The following is a 15,498-nucleotide window of genomic DNA, read 5'->3' as shown; positions in this document are numbered from 1 at the left end:
TACATAATTGCATCACCACATTCCTAACTGTGCATGGTGATGAAAGGCACAGATACACCACATTTCTTGACCTAAAAGCTACATTTGATATTGCCAATAGGCAACTGATATTGTACGAACAAGCCAAAATGGATACAGGAGGTCGGTTGTTACACTGGATAAGTGGTTACCTAACCCTGCACCGTTTCAGGGTTACAAAAGTGAAGTTAAAGATATGCAACTTGGCACCCCCATGGTAGAGCACTCAGTCCTACTTTGTTCAATGTTCTTATGAATGTATTATTAAATTCAATACCAGACAACCCCAGCAATATCACAATCAGCTATGCTGATGATATTCTTTGCATACTAAAACTCATCGTAAAATGCAAACTACCCTGAACCATGTACACGCAGCCTGTAAGAACCTCGGCCTTATTGTTTCCACCCTGGCGGACAGTTCCCTTCGATATCATAATACAGACATATCCGCCTAAAAGATTAATTATACAAAGCTCTTGAACACATACACACTCTACAGACTGATGATAACATCACACAGACCATCTACACTGATGGATCTCTTAACACCGCCTGTGGGAGGGCTGGAAGTGCTATCGTTGTGACTCAACCTGACGGTAATACAATTGAGAAAGGAGTTAGAATTAACAACTGGGCATCCACTCTACAAACTGAATTAGTTGCCATACTCACAAGACTAAATGTAAAGTGTGGAGCCACATATGGCCACACACTCCAACACTACGTCCTTAACTGTGTGAAGATAGAACCTTTTAGGGACAGGTCCAAGCACACTGTGTGTGAAATGGCACAACACTTTACCTCTAATGGCAAGATAGCCGACATATTGAGATTGTATCTTCCTCCTTCTCTTCTTCCTTCCGCCTTCTTTCCTTCCAGGAGTTGCTAAGCAGAAGACCTCTCTCTCTCTCTCATGCTTAACTGACTCAAGGTATTAGGTAGTAATAGTACGCACGACCTAACAGTAGCAGCAGCCCCGAAGTTACGTTGGAGCTTGGTTGAGATATCGACTGTTCTTTTCTCTGCTTAGGTCTGCATTGCTTTGCCTCAGAGAAACGAGATCTTCGGCCCCAAGGCAAACAACAGTCGCAGATATTGACGATGTGGCCACGTATTATATGTAGTAGCCCTTTTGCCCTGTACTCCCTCGGAAATTCAATATATACAGACAAAATTTTGTATTATACCACCATGTCATAACCTTTGAAACCATCTCATTATAAATCGACATTTTCATCAGATTATTTCGACAGACTTGCAGATATTACACCGACAGATCACTAAAATGCATAGTCATATTAAATTATCCAGGACATGCCAACAGTAGGAATTAATATGGGTGTCTTACGGTATTTGAACCCATAAAGCTCTCAAACAGTCTTCTAGCAGTACGACATTCCGTTTTCGATAATGTTACCGTATATATATTGTAATATTATCAGTGTTAATAATATTTTCCCTATTGACTCACATATTTTTATAAAAGGTCTGTACAGACACACTTTGTCTACCTGTTATGAAGCGTGTCTCGAGTATTGTTTCAATTATATCCCTTTTATGAAACTGATTCGAATGATACTTAATTGTTTAGTTTTGAACCGTTCAAAATAAACTGAAAAGTAGTGGGAGTAATGTGCAAAAAGGAGTGGTAGTAGTAGAAGCATTTAAGGGCAAACGGGCTTCAATAAACAAGAATTCACAGAAGCCATTGCTCTAAGGTACGGTTGGCCATTAGATGGTTTGCCCTCCCAATGCGTGTGAGGTTCATCCTACGAAATTGACCACGCTATGGTGTTTAAGAGAGGGGGCTTCGAATGCATGAGGCATAACGAAGTAAGGGATCTCACAGCATATTTACTGAAGAAAATCTGCCACGACATCACGGTGAAACCAACCCTCCTTCCATTGGAAGGTGAGAACCTCCACCACAAGACTTCCAACACATCTAACGAAGCCCGTGTGGACGTCAGCACTCGAGGATTCTGGACGCAGGGACAGCGAGCCTTCTTTGATGTCAGGATATTCGACCCCATGGTCGCATGTAACCGTAATTTGACTCTTGAGGATGCACACAAGAGGAACGAGAACGACAAGATTAGGACGTATGGCGAGAGAATTCAGAATGTGGATCAGGGCAGCTTCACTCCTCTGGTGTTCACAACCTCTAACGGGATGTGACCAAGTGCAAGACGCTTCTACGCAAGACTAGCCGACTAGCCGAGGTGCTGTCTGAGCAGAAGCAGCAACCCAGAAGCCACGTTGCAGCCTGGTTGAGATGTCGACTGTCCTTCTCTCTGCTTAGGTCTGTGTTGCTTTGCCTCAGAGGAACGAGATCTTCGGCTCCAGAGCAAACAACAGTCGCAGATATTGACTATGAGGCAACAGTCACTGAATGCCGCATAGATCTGTGGCTTACTGACTCAACATTGCTATGTAGCTAATTTTGTATTAGGATATTTAATTTTAAGGCAATAAAATGGCGGCGAACGTGTGGCTATTGGGGGAGGCTGGAGGCTACGTTAGAAAAAAAGTAGTGGTAATAACAGTAGTAGTGATGGTGGTGGTAGTAGTGATGGTGGGAGTAGTGGTAGTGATGGTGGTAGTAGTGGTAGGTGGTTGAGGTACATGCTGGGAGGGGGGATAGATAATGACGTAATGTAAGGACTCTCACTGATTGGCTATTCATACGCAGCCAAAGCATCTTCTCCTCCTTGTCGTTGATGGGGGAGAGGAGGGCAGATCCCTGTCGACGCCTCGGGACACGACCCAACACGAAGAGCCTTTGTGTAATATGACGCCATTTTGTAATCTCTGACCAGGTGAGTAACGACAGGTGAGATGGCATGTGTTTCCCCTCACTCGTCCCCAGAATGTGTTAAATTTATTTATGAAGTGAGAGAAAGGTAGCTAAGGTGAGGGGTACGGTGTGAGGGGTGTGGGGTGAGGGAAAGGGAGGTGTAGGGACGAGTGCTGGGGGTGGTATGAAAGGTGAGAGGTTGGTCTGGGTGGGAACGTGGAGTGAGGGGAAGGTAGGCGTGAGGAGTTGCGGGTGAGCTGGAGGTGAGGGGAATGGGTGAGGGCTGAGGAGAGAGTGTAAGTAACATGTGTTGTCCTAAGCTACTGTTACTGACTCACTCACTCACTCACTCACTCACTGACTCACTCACTGACTCACTGGCTGACTCACTCACTCACTCACTCACTCACTGAAAGAGCGAAAAAAAATCCAAACTGGAGTTCAGTAAAATTAACTCATACATATTACTTAAATCAACTACCACAACCTACCACACTAAAAGATGGTGGTTGTGGTAGGAGCAGGTGGCGTCAAATATCCACCCGTAGTAGGAGGCATCATCAAACACTCACCTGTAGGAACAAGCCATGATGAGGGGGGGGGGGCGCTGCAGGTGGTGTCACAGGTGAACTTGCAGTAAAATATTTCCCACGTCCAGGCGTCGGTACACACTATGATCATCCCTTCACTATTAGCAACACACTGCCTTACTCTGTCAATTTTATTTTCTTTCCTTTTCTAACTTTTCTTACTCTCTTCCTCTACGCCTTTTTTTTTCTTTCGCTTTCTATGCCTTTTTCTTAATCACTTTCCTCCTCACTTACTATGCCTACTACTTTTTATTAAATTATCTACCTGTTGTTCGTCAGCCCTTTGTTTTATTCTCTATATTCCATTTCCCACTTCGTTAATAACTTGCTAGCTCTCTATCTCTCTCTCTCTTCTCTGATAATTCCTACGTCACTTTTATCTCCTTATTTTATCTTTTCTTTTCTTTTTTATTTATGCCAACTTTTCTTATTCTTCTTCTCTTCGGTGTTCCTTCACGTTTACTTTATCTAGGTCGTTATACCCTAGTCCATATAAACACCTTGAATTAAACTGTTTAAACTTTGGGTTAGGAGTTGCCTTCGTCGTCACCTTCTAGTGGGTTAAGGAACACTCTACCTCAGCCGCTACACTTTGGATAATCTAGCTAGTATGGTGGTGTTGTTAAGTGTTCATTTATCGGTGTCACCTTTTCTTTAATCACAGACAGGTTACTATACGAAGTCTGCGACACCTAAGATGGCTGATGGCCTTCAAGAGAGGATTTTTTTTCTAACGTAGTAAAAAAAAAAATCACCTTGTCGTCATTGCTTATGTTACTCACTGTTTGGGTGTGGACACGAGGTGGTTGTGTGGAGGGATTTTGTTGTCTTGGTGATGCAACACTGAACCGGAGATTAACACAGCAACTGAAGGACGAACACAACTCACGAGGTGTTTAGTCGGTTGGTATGTTTGTGTGCTTGTGTTTGTGTGTTTGTGTCCGTGTGTTTGTGTGATCACGTATATAAGATCGTCTTGGTGAGTTCTCTTAAAGCACAGTATCCTGGAACGTCATCCATCTATTCCTTCAGGTCTCCTCCTTCAACACGAGTTCTTCAGAGATCATAATGAACGCGTGTCTTAAGTCCTTGAGTGAAGGTTGTCGGCAGGGAGCTTCCTACTGTACTCACTCACTACCAGGTCAGGTTACTACACAACAGTTATAGAGAGGCACTTCTGAGAGGGGCACTTGGTCATCACATTCGAATACATGTACGAAACATCTGCAGTAGAAAACTAGATATTTACCTCGTCTCTAGTAGATAAAAGTTAGCAGCGATAATTATACTGAGTTAGCAAGTAATATATTTACACACACCTTAGCAGCTAATAGGCAATGTTTTTTATTATTATTATTATTATTTTAAACGCCAAAACGATCTTGGTGAAAGTTTATCTAAGTAAGCTTGAACACTCGACGACCAGCTCTCAAGACTTTTGGCCCTGCACGACTAACGCGATGGGTAATGTGACCTGCCGTAGTGGTGCCGCTGACCCCCTGCAGGTGTGGGCGCGTGTGGTGGCGGGCGTGAGGGCTGGGCGGCAGCTGGTATGAGGGGTGTTGGTAGCGAGGCTGCGGACAACACACGGTGAGGGAGGAGAGGTGAGGGACAAGGCGGCAGTGTAAGAGGTGAGGATAGAAGGAGAAGCAGTGGTGACGGCGGCGGTGGTGATGATGGTAATGGGAGGTGTAGTGGTAGGGTTGGTGGTGGAGGTAATGGAGGTGGTGATGGTAGTGGTGGTGGTGGGCAAGACACTCTGGGGAGTCATTAAGCCCAAGGAAAGCATCACCACTGCTGTAGGCGACGCTGAAGAACAACAACACCGAGAACCTGCCGTGAGCGCCCTTCCTCCAGCAGCAACACCGCCTCACCATCCACGCTACCCAGGACTACCTCCCGAGAATCCACGACGGCCACGACACACTATACGCCGCTTCCATACAACGACGGCGACGGCTTCCTACCTGAACACCACGGTAACTAACTCTCGGGTACACTCCACGCCTCAGCCACCTCCTCACCATCACACGTTTTCCCAGTTGGCTATTTGATTTTTTCTTTTCTTTTTTTTCACACGCTGGATGAGGGGTGACTTTCTCCACCTTTATCACACTTCCTGTAACGTCCCCTCACAGGCGAACTGTCTTACCTGCAAGAGAAAGAGAGAGAGAGAAGTAAGTTACGGCCATTACATAACACACCTTACAAACTACACATAACACACAGAATAACACATATATTGAGTGTATATATAGTACCAAACAGCATGACACAGCATGCACACACCTCCACACAGCATGACACAGTACACGCACACACACACCTCCACACAGCATGACACAGTACACGCACACACACACCTCCACACAGCTTGACACAGTACACGCACACACACACATCTCCACACAGCTTGACACAGTACACGCACACACACCTCCACACAGCATGACACAGTACACGCACACACACACCTCCACACAGCTTGACACAGTACACGCACACACACTCCACACAGCATGACACAGTACACGCACACACACACACAGCATGACACAGTACACACACACACACCTCCACACAGCACTACACACACACACACACACATCTCAAACAGCTTGACACAATACACACACACCTCCACACAGCTTGACACAATACACACACACACACACACCTCCACACAGCATGACACAGTACACACACACACACACAGCATGACACACACACACTCCACACAGCATGACACACACACCTCCACACAGCTTGACACAATACACACACACACACCTCCACAGCATGACACACACACACACACACACACACACACACACACACACACACACACACACACACACACACACACACACACACACACACACACAGCGCACAAAATATGCCTCAACGCCTCATTGGCACAAATCACCAACAGTCAGAGATAAGCCAAGTTGGTTGTATTAGTCACACTGAACCACACCTGGTCTACCCCCCGCCCCCCAACACCTGGACCACCTACACGTGAGGCAGGTGACAAGAGGCACCACCTGGGTACATTAGCCCCAGTCCCAACAAGCCCCAGTTTTAACAGTTCCTAATCCTAAAAGGCACCCAGTTCGAACATGACCCAATTCTAATAGGTCGCAGTCCTAACAGGCCTTAACCTAATCTAACCCAACCTAGCCTAACGCGAGCCAAACTAACCCATCCCAACTAAGCCCAGCCCAACCTAACCCAAGGCAAATTAACGTAACCCAACCTAGACCTAACCCAAGCTAAACTAACCCAACCCAAACTAACTAAATCTAAAAGTCAGGTGTGGTTGTGAGCACTAATAGACCTGGCACACCGACAGTACAGTCTCTCTCAACAAGTACAAAGTAAGACTGTCAACAAGAACAACCATTAATCTCCTTTAAACAACAAAAACAATCGTACGTGAATCTGAAATAAAGAATCTAAGTTAAGAGGTGATGTCTTATAACAAAAACCCCTAATAAGGTCATATATATATATATACACGTAACTCATTATTTCTTTACTTTTCGGCGTCAACAAACAATGTCAACCACCAGCTTGTCTCGTCACCTAAGACTGTGACGTAGGGTGACGTAAGGGGGTGACGGAGGGGTGACATCATCACTTACGACAAACAACACGCCGCCTCCGGTAACTATTTATTATGTTTACGGTTCTCATGTTTTGTTGTTTACTTCCGGAGTATTTACAAAGACACGGTCATTATATTATTGTTTATATTATCACTGTAAACAGGTTAATTCCCCTGATTTAACACCTTGAGTACGATAATTTAACCCTTTGAGTACGATTATTTAACCCCCACAGTACAATGATTTAACCCCTTGACTACGATTATTTAACCCTTTGAGTACGAGTAATTAAGCCTTCGACAGAGGCCCCCACGAAAGACTAATACGAAAAGTAGAGGCTCGAGGAATTGGAGGAGATATTCTAAAATGGATTAGGGCGTGGTTACAAGACAGGAAACAGCGAGTAAACATTAACGGCATTAAATCCAATTGGGGTAACGTCACTAGTGGAGTACCTCAAGGCTCAGTACCTGGACCATTGTTATTTATTATATACATAAACGACATAGATATAGGCGTAGACATCAACATAAGTAAATTTGCTGATGACACTAAAATAGGGCGTGTAATTAAATCTGACGAGGACTCCGCAAAACTACATGAATGTCTAACAAATTTCGAATGGTCTAAAAAATGGCAGATGAAATTTAATGTGGACAAATGTAAAGTGCTTAGTCTAGGAGATGTAAACAGAGAAACCAGATATCAGATAAACAACGTTGTTTTAGATAAATCCGACTGTGAGAAAGTTTTAGGAGTAATGATAAGTAGGAATCTTAAACCAAAGCAACAATGTGTATATGCTCTCAACAAGGCTAACAAAGTACTTGGGTTCATACAAAGGAGTATTAGTTACAAGACTAACGAGGTTACCCTAAATCAATATCTTGTGCTTGTTAGACCTCACTTGGATTACACGGTTCAGAATGGATATAGAATCCCAAGAAAGAATTCAGAGTAGAATAAAAAGACTATTTCCGGGCATTAGGAACCTTGTGTACAGAGACATGTTAAAGCATCTTAATTTGCACTCCCTCGAGAGACGTAGAGTGAGGGGCGATATGATCGAGGCTTATAAATGGAAGTCAGGGCTGAACAAAGGTGATATAACACAGGTACTCAAACTATCCAACCAGGAGCGAACTCGCCGCAATGGTTTTAAATTAGAGAAATTTAGATTTAGGCGCGATATAGGTAAACACTGGTTTGGAAATAGAGTAGTGGATGAGTGAAACAAGTTACTAAATATCATCATTAACTCGAATACGCTGGCTAGCTTCAAACATAGGTTGGACGGATATATGACCGATAAGGGTTGGGTGTAAACGGGACTGCTCAGTATGGGCCAATAGGCCCGCTGCAGTTTCCTCCATTCTTATGTTCTTATACAGTATTCTTATTTAACACCCTGAGCATTGTAACAGTGCCATGATTTTAAAATAAATTATATATTGTTCCCACTCAAACTGAGCAATGACAGTGTGAGTGCCTTAGGCCTGAACCAATAAGGATAACCTGTGAGACGTGACGTCATTAGCATGTGGCGTCCCATAGGCCGCCTTTGTTTAAGGGACAGTCTAGGTTGGTGCTTGTGTCAGTCAACATGATGGACGTCGATGGCGAGTGGAGTAACAATAATCAGTAAGCGCATTTAAGGTTTTATCTGTTTCATGAAATGTATTGTATATAATTCACGTGACACTCATTTAACCAGCTAGGAGAATAGGGCATTGTAAATAAATTGTAACTAAATAGATCAAAAGAAGAAATAAGTAAATAAATAGAAATAAAAACTAAAATAAAGGACATTATACACTTTTATTACAGTATGATAATTTAACACTGAGTATTTAACCCCAAGCGTATAATGACTTAACAGCTTGAGTACGATTATTTAACCCCAAGCGTATAATGACTTAACAGCTTGAGTACGATCTAAAAAAATAACTACAAAAAGAATACAAATAAACACCATAAGTAAATAAACAAATACACAGCACAGATAAGACTCAACAATCCTTTAAACAAACAAACAAACACATAAATTAATGGCATAACGGCGTAAACAAACAAACAGAGTGCCACTAAGGGGTTTACAGAGTGCCATTAAGGGGCTTCAAGAGTGTCACTAAGGGGTTTATAGAGTGCCATTAAGGGGCTTCAAGAGTGCCATTAAGGGGCTTCAAGAGTGTCACTAAGGGGTTTACAGAGTGCCATTAAGGGGCTTCAAGAGTGCCATTAAGGGGCTTCAAGAGTGCCATTAAGGGGCTTCAAGATTGCCATTAAGGGGCTTCAAGAGTGCCATTAAGGGGCTTCAAGAGTGCCATTAAGGGGTTCTAAGAGTGCCACTACAGGGTTTCAAGCCGGGCTTTTAAGGGCTTCAAGAGTGCCATTAAGGGGTTCTAAGAGTGCCACTACAGGGTTTCAAGAAAGCCATTAAGGGATTTTTAGGACAACACCATTAGATAATGCAATCAACAATAATACTAATAGGAATGTAGGTTAGGTTAGGTTAGGTTAGGTTAGGTTAGGTAAGGAGTAGGTGTCGTCAGGGATGTAATGTTAACGTGACACACACACACACACACACACACACACACACACACACACACACACACACACAAACACACACACACACACACACACACACAAGGTTGTATCAACTTATGTGTTTGACGGTACGAACAGTAAATGTTTTGCTCACATTCCGCAGGTGAGTACAGACAGGTGAGTAAACAGATATGTACAGACAGGTAATTATAGACAGGTGAGTACAGACAACTTAAATGGGTAAAACAATTAATATTTTTCATGCATCATCATCATTATCACCATCATGATCATCACCATCACCACCATCATCGTCACCATACCCATTATCACTATCGTCACCATCATTAATATCAGTATTACCAACATTGTCATTACCATCATCACCACTATCATTATCACCATCATCATTATTGCCATCATCATCACCATCATGACAATCTCCACCATAATCGTTACTATCACCACCATCGTCACCATCACCACGTATCGTCACCATTACCACTATCATCGTCACCATCACTACCATCATCACCATTACCACCATCATCGTCGTCACCATCACCTCGTAACGTCACCATCACCACCATCATCGTCACCATACCCATTATCATCGTCACAATCACTGCCATCATCATCGTACCATCACCTCGTACCGTCACCATGTACCGTCACCATCACCACCACCATCACCACCACCATCGTCACCATCACCACCATCGTCACCATCACCACCATCACCACCATCACCGTCACCATCATCGTCACCATCACCACCATCACTTACAATATCACTCCTCAAACGTATTACAACACACAAAGAGAATGTTTGTGTGTGTGTGGTGTGTGTGTGTGTGTGTGTGTGTGTTACTCGATTCTGTCTTGTATGGGGCGGTGTGGTAGAACCCCCTTCACTCTCTCCCTCTCTGCACCCACTTGAGTCAGTGACCTCTTACAATGGTGTCTTACCATCCTCACACACACACACACACACACACACACACACACACACACACACACACACACACACACACACAGAGCCGTTCACCAGCATAAACTTGTTGGTGTGGGTCAGAGCTGGTGTTTTTTTTTTTTTTTAAGATTGAAAATTACTAACATCACTCATGGAGAAAAAAAAAGAAAACACGATTCACGATGATGTTTTAAAATAGAGGACTGTGTGTGTGTGTGTGTGTGTGTGTGTGTGTGTGTGTGTGGACTGGTGACAGGTCAGATCTCAGATAAGTCTCACAGATATGGAAACACCAAGTCGTTATCATAACATTGTAACACTCATACACTTGCCAAAGTTGCTACCATGAACGAGGAACAGCTTCCATAATGTGTTGATGGGGCCCCCACGGACCTCATACTAACATAACCTGCAGAAAGTTACCAAAAAGCGATTCCTATATTCTTTGGATCACGTGAAGTTTAGCCCCACCTAATGTTACTAGACGATTAAAAACCCTTACGTTATCTGATGGGGTTAGGTTAGGTTAGGTTAGGTTAGGTTAGGTTAGGTTAAATTAGTGTTGGGTGATTTGATTAATCATTAGGTGAAATAAGCTGGGGTGCCTAATTAACATGTTAAATAAGCTGGGGTGCCTAATCAACATGTTAAATAAGCTGGGGTGCCTAATCAACATGTTAAATAAGCTGGGGTGCCTAATCAACATGCTAAATAAGCTGGGGTGCCTAATCAACATGCTAAATAAGCTGGGGTGCCTAATCAACATGCTAAATAAGCTGGGGTGCCTAATCTTCACGTAACAATAAACTTATTTCCTTTTCAACCTAGACGAAGTAAAAGACCCGAGCCAACACTAATGACCTTACTGTCCCTCAAGATCATAAAAAAGAAAAACACACACACACACACACACACACACACACACACACACACACACACACACACACACACACACACACACACACACACACACACACACACACACACACACACACACACACACACAGAGGCTGGCGGAACTACAGACCCAATTGACGGTGCCGCTGTGGTTTATGGAAAACAAGGCCACAACAATGACATGAAACACCTCAGGACACATTCCCCCCTTCCTCCTTCCCCTCCCCAACACACGCCAACACCATCCTCCCCTCCACAACACACCCACCATCCTCCTCCCTCACAACACACACCACCACCATCCTCCTCCTCACAACACACACCAACACCATCCTCCCCTCACAACACACAACACCACCATCCTCCTCCCCTCAACACACACCAACACCATCCTCCCTCACAACACACACCACCACCATCCTCCCTCACAAACACACACCAACACACCATCCTCCCTCAACACACACACCACCATCACCCCTCCTCTCCATGTAGCTCTTCAACAACACTCGCCAGTAACACTAATACGTAACACTCGCCAGTAACACTAATCCGTAATACTCGCCAATAACACTAATCAACACTCGCCAGTAACACTAATCCGTAATAATCATAACACTAATACGTAACACTCGCCAGTAACACTAAGCCGTAACCTCCCAATAACACTAATACGTAACACTCGCCAGTAACACTAAGCCGTAACACTCATAATAACTAATCAGTAACATTCGCCAGTAACACTAATCCGTAATACTCGCCAGTAACACTAATCCGTAACACTCGCCAGTAACACTAATCCGTAACACTCGCCAATACACTAATCCGTAACACTCGCCAGTAACACTAATCCGTAATACTCCTAGTAACACTAATCCGTAATACTCGCCAGTAACACTAATCCGTAAACACCACCTCGCCAGTAACACTAATCCGTATACTAGTCAGTAACACTAATCCGTAATACTCCCAGTAACACTAATCCGTAACACTCCCAGTAACACTAATCCGTAATACTCGCCAGTAACACTAATCCGTAACACTCAACACTCCAGTAACACTAATCCGTAATACTCGCCAGTAACACTAATCCGTAATACTAGTCAGTAACACCAATCCGTAACACTCGCCAGTACACTAATCCTAACACTCGCCAGTAACACTAATCCGTAACACTCACCAGTAACACTAATCCGTAACACTCGCCAGTAACACCTAATCACCGTAACACTCGCCAGTAACACTAATCCGTAACACTCGCCAGTAACACTAATCCGTAATACTCGCCAGTAACACTAATCCGTAATACTAGTCAGTAACACCAATCCGTAATACTCGCCAGTAACACCATCAATACTCGCCAGTAACACTAATCCGTAACACTCGCCAGTAACACTAATCCGTAACACTCGCCAGTAACACTAATCTGTAACACTCGCCAGTAACACTAATCCGTAACACTAATCAGTAACATTCGCCAGTAACACTCGCCAGTAACACTAATCCGTAACACTCGCCAGTAACACTAATCAACACTCGCCAGTAACACTAATCCGTAACACTCGCCAGACACTTAATCCGTAATACTAGTCAGTAACACTAATCCGTAACACTCGCCAGTAACACTAATCCGTAACACTCGCCAGTAACGTATCGTCTATATGTAAAATGTTCTGTATGTTTATCAAATATTTTCAAAGAGTGATTTAAGGCAACGCCCTCCCCGTGATGATGGTTTGGAGGTAGTGGTAGTTGGGGTAGTAGGGGGTAATGGTGATAGTGGGGGTAATGAAGATAGTGGGGGTAATGGTAGTGGGGGTAGCGGGAGTGGTGGAGGAAGAGGAAGAAGAAGAGGAGGAGGAGGAGGTTCACTTCACAACGTCAACAAGAACATGCGGGTGGCTCTCCTACACCTGCCTCGCCACCACAACTAACTGATAACACCCTCCCTCCCTCACGCTCTCTCCTCCTCCCTCACCCTCTCCCTCCACACCCCCCTCCCTCCCTCCTCCACCGCAGAGGCAATAAGGAAGAGGGGGAAGAGGCATGGGGAGAGGGAGGGAGGAAAGAGGAGGAAGAGGAATTATGGAAGAGGAAGGGGAGAGGTGTATGGAAGAGAAGGAGGAGGCATGGAGGGAGGGAAGAAGAGGAAGAGGAATGGAGGGAGGGAAGAGGAAAGAAAAAGAAAGAAAGAGGAGGAGAAGGAACATTTACAGACATGCCGAGGCAAAATACAAACTTCCCACCCGTCAACTGAGATATACTCGACGTGGTTCAATCTGGGTGAGTGAGGATGAATGTGGATGAGGGGGGGAGGGATGGTGATGAGGGTGAAGGAAGGTAGATGAGAGGGAGGGGAAGTGGATGAGGGTAAGGGAAGGTGGATGAGAGGGAGGGAAGGTGGATGGCAAGATGAGAATATGTAAAACAGGTGTGTGTGTGGGGTGTGTGTGTGTGTGATGGGAGCATGAGAGATGTGGGGAGTATGTGTGTGTGGGGGGCGTGTGTATGGGGAGTGTGTTAGGAGTATGTGGAGGGGTGTAGAAATGTGTGGGTAATGTATGTGAGGTGTGTGTATGGGGAGTGTGTGTGTGTGTGGGGGGAGTGTGTGTGTGTGGGGGAGGTGTGTGTGGGGGTGTGGAGGTGTGTGTGTGGGGGTGTGGGAGTGTGTGGGGGGGGTGTGGGAGAGTGTGGGGGAGTGTGTGGGAAGAGATGTGTGGGAGGGGGAGTGTGTGTGGGAGGGTGTGTGTGGGGTGTGGGGTGTGTGGGGTGTGGGGGGTGTGTGTGGGGTGTGGGAAGTGTGTGGAGAGTGTGTGTGTGTGGGAGGTGTGTGGGAGGTGTGGGTGGGGGGGCTGGGTGGGGTGTGGGGGTGTGGGGTGTGGGGTTGTGGTGGGGTGTGGGAGGGGGTTGGGGTGTGGGGTGTGTGGGGTGGGGTGTGGGGTGTGTGGGGTGTGGGGTGTGTGGGGTGTGGGGTGTGGGGTGGGGTGTGTGGGGGTGTGGGGTGTGGGAGGGTGTGTGGGGGGTGTGTGGGGAGGGTGTGTGGGAGGGTGTGGGGAGGGTGTGTGGAGGGTGTGTGGGAGGTGTGGGGTGTGTGGGGTGGGGTGTGTGGGGTTGTGTGGGGTCTGTGTGGGGTGTGTGTTGGGGTGAGAGGGTGTGTGGGGGTGGTGGGGGAGGTTGTGTTGGGGTGGGGGGTGTGGGGTGTGGGAGGGGTGTGGGTTGGTGGTGGGGTTGGTTGGGGTGGGGTGGGGTTGGTGGGGTGGGTGGGGTGGGTGGGGTTGGGGGGGTGGTGGGAGGTGGTGGGGGTGTGGGGAGGGTGTGTGGGGAGTGTGTGGGGTGCGTGGGCCGGCTGGTGCACGGCTGGTTGTTGCAAGGTTCAGCCAAGGCCGTTGCAGGGCCTACGGTGTGGCAGTGACGGTGGTGGTGGTGGGAAGGGAAGGAGGAGGAAGTCACTTGGCGCAGGACCCAGTAAGATGGTGATGATGGTGGTTGTGGTGGTGGTGATGGTCGTTGTGGTGGTGGTGGTGGTGGTGATGGTGGTGGTGGTGATGATGGTGGTGGTGGTGGTGTACGGCCGCCAGGGGGCCATCTTGAGCTATGTGCCGGAGCTGGCAACATGCACGCTGAATACCTGCCAGGCCCCACTAGCATGGCGCCTGCCTTGCCAAATATGCCGCCCGCTCTCCCAGCATGCCAGCGGTCACACTACTACACACAAGCACAAAGTGGCAGCACGGGTGGCCTGAGCCTCGCCTCACATCCTTCACTTACAGTGTCCACAGCGAGGACTGGGGCTCAGGCGTGACTGCGGGTAGGCATAGCTTGTGGGTGTGGACGCGGCGAGTGCGGATTTTGCGGGTGAGGAGCGTCCTCACTTCACACGGGCTGGAGGCACACTGGGCCGCCGCTGCAGTTACCGGACTGGTGAACTGCCGACGCGGCTGCTGCTGCCATCCGTCGCCAGCAGGCCACCACCACCAGGGCTGCCGGGCCGCGGACAACACCTTACGCACTCCCCTCCAACACTCCACCACATACACCATAAACATGCAATGTTTCACTCTC

General features: G+C 46.3%; 1 long non-coding RNA gene across 1 annotated transcript; it reads right to left on the bottom strand.

Annotated features, from left to right (window-relative positions):
* Positions 1-3,618: 3,618 nt before the first annotated feature.
* LOC121856570 lies at positions 3,619-15,340 on the bottom strand. The gene is made up of 2 exons (XR_006087005.1): positions 15,205-15,340; positions 3,619-5,560 (listed from the first exon to the last, which is right to left on the bottom strand). It is a non-coding gene; the product is annotated as an uncharacterized LOC121856570 (long non-coding RNA).
* Positions 15,341-15,498: the final 158 nt, after the last annotated feature.

This window comes from Homarus americanus, unplaced genomic scaffold, assembly GCF_018991925.1.
Source record: "Homarus americanus isolate GMGI-L3 unplaced genomic scaffold, GMGI_Hamer_2.0 scaffold17532, whole genome shotgun sequence".
Taxonomy (NCBI): domain Eukaryota; kingdom Metazoa; phylum Arthropoda; class Malacostraca; order Decapoda; family Nephropidae; genus Homarus; species Homarus americanus.
This window is presented reverse-complemented; position numbering and strand designations above follow the sequence as displayed.